At 23.4% G+C, this 2,500-nt stretch overlaps 1 non-coding gene across 1 annotated transcript in view; it reads left to right on the top strand.

Annotated features, from left to right (window-relative positions):
• Positions 1–1,964: 1,964 nt before the first annotated feature.
• LOC128923282 (small subunit ribosomal RNA) overlaps positions 1,965–2,500 on the top strand; it is a 1,990-nt gene continuing 1,454 nt past the window's right edge. Inside the window, exon 1 of the ribosomal RNA XR_008472249.1 lies at positions 1,965–2,500. This exon is cut by the window's right edge and continues 1,454 nt beyond it. This is a non-coding gene — a ribosomal RNA (small subunit ribosomal RNA).

The raw sequence follows: 2,500 nt of genomic DNA, 5'->3' as shown, positions 1-2,500 counted from the left end.
AATTCATACAAGTTAAAAATTTTCATATAAATACTAAATAATTTTCATATAGATACTAAGTTTATGAATTCATACAAGTAAATAATTTTCATATAAATACTAAATAATTTTCATATAGATACTAAGTTAATGAATTCATACAAGTTAAAAATTTTCATATAAATACTAAATAATTTTCATATAGATACTAAGTTAATGAATTCATACAAGTTAAAAATTTTCATATAAATACTAAATAATTTTCATATAGATACTAAGTTAATGAATTCATACAAGTTAAAAATTTTCATATAAATACTAAATAATTTTCATATAGATACTAAGTTAATGAATTCATACAAGTTAAAAATTTTCATATAAATACTAAATAATTTTCATATAGATACTAAGTTTATGAATTCATACAAGTTAAAAATTTTCATATAAATACTAAATAATTTTCATATAGATACTAAGTTTATGAATTCATACAAGTAAATAATTTTCATATAAATACTAAATAATTTTCATATAGATACTAAGTTAATGAATTCATACAAGTTAAAAATTTTCATATAAATACTAAATAATTTTCATATAGATACTAAGTTAATGAATTCATACAAGTTAAAAATTTTCATATAAATACTAAATAATTTTCATATAGATACTAAGTTAATGAATTCATACAAGTTAAAAATTTTCATATAAATACTAAATAATTTTCATATAGATACTAAGTTAATGAATTCATACAAGTTAAAAATTTTCATATAAATACTAAATAATTTTCATATAGATACTAAGTTTATGAATTCATACAAGTAAATAATTTTCATATAAATACTAAATAATTTTCATATAGATACTAAGTTTATGAATTCATACAAGTAAATAATTTTCATATAAGTACTAAGTGTATGAATTCATACAACTAAATAATTTTCATATAAGTACAAAAAATTTAAAAAAAAAAATAAATGTTAAGCTATTTTTGATGTTGTAATATTTCTTATAAGCATAATGCTCATAGAAAATGATATAAATTACTTGTATATATATGAATTTAAAACTTTTATATGGTTAAAAAGATTTTCTCCATACGATTTCCGGTTGGTGAGGTGTACGTGGCAGAAAACATATATGTTGTATGAAACTTCAACATTAGTACTTGTATGAAAATTTTAATACTTGTATGAAATTGCATACTTAGTACTTATATGAAAATTATTTTCATATATTTATAAAAGTATTTAAGTGTAATATATAAATGAGAGCAAAAAAATTTATTCCTGGTTTGCTACAGTTGGTTTAAATAGAAATAATTTTGTTAATAATGAAATGTTATTAATTGAGATTATTCTTCTATACCTAACATAATGTAGTCGTTTTTTTTTTTAATTTAACTTTTTTTGGGGTTTGTTCTTCTATTCACATAAAATATATGTGGGTAAAGAATAAAATTCAATAAAGTTAAATATTTATATTATTACGCTCGAATACTTTCATATCATATATGAAATAAAATGAAAAATAATTGAATTGAAATTATTAATTTCAAATCAAAAGAAAAACGTATATACTCTTAAAAAAAGATATATACACTATATGCATTGAAATAAAGTAAAATGTATAAAAAATGATATTATTTGAAAGTTTAACAAATACAAGAAGAAACATCGTCCTTACATTAATAATTATATTATATATGTATAGAGAACGAAAATTCTTTCTCACGATAAGATACACAGTCTCAAAGTCCGAATAAGACCGCAATAAATAATACAATAATATGAAATTTAAATGACATGAAGTAAATTATTTAATCCGACCATAGTAGAAGAAATTTCATAATTATTTATTGTCGCGATTTCGTTCTCCTTTGCATTGTGTATATGTCGTGTACTTAATTTTCAAATATTGAAAATATCATTATAAAAATTTATATAGTATAAAAAATATTATATAAATGAATAAAAAATATTATTCTGGTTGATCCTGCCAGTAGTTATATGCTTGTCTCAAAGATTAAGCCATGCATGTCTAAGTACAAACAAATTAAAAGTGAAACCGCAAAAGGCTCATTATATCAGTTATGGTTCCATAGATCGTTAACAGTTACTTGGATAACTGTGGTAATTCTAGAGCTAATACATGCAAAATAAACACGGACCTTTTGGAACGTGTGCTTTTATTAGGCTAAAACCAAGCGATCGTAAGATCGTTATATTGGTTGAACTCTAGATAACTTGCAGATCGTATGGTCTCGTACCGACGACAGATCTTTCAAATGTCTGCCCTATCAACTTTTGATGGTAGTATCTAGGACTACCATGGTTGCAACGGGTAACGGGGAATCAGGGTTCGATTCCGGAGAGGGAGCCTGAGAAACGGCTACCACATCTAAGGAAGGCAGCAGGCGCGTAAATTACCCACTCCCAGTTCGGGGAGGTAGTGACGAAAAATAACAATACAGGACTCATATCCGAGGCCCTGTAATTGGAATGAGTACACTTTAAAT

This window comes from Zeugodacus cucurbitae, chromosome X (assembly GCF_028554725.1).
Source record: "Zeugodacus cucurbitae isolate PBARC_wt_2022May chromosome X, idZeuCucr1.2, whole genome shotgun sequence".
NCBI lineage: Eukaryota > Metazoa > Arthropoda > Insecta > Diptera > Tephritidae > Zeugodacus > Zeugodacus cucurbitae.
The sequence above is the reverse complement of the archived record's forward strand: the minus strand, read 5'-3'. Positions and strand labels throughout refer to the sequence as shown.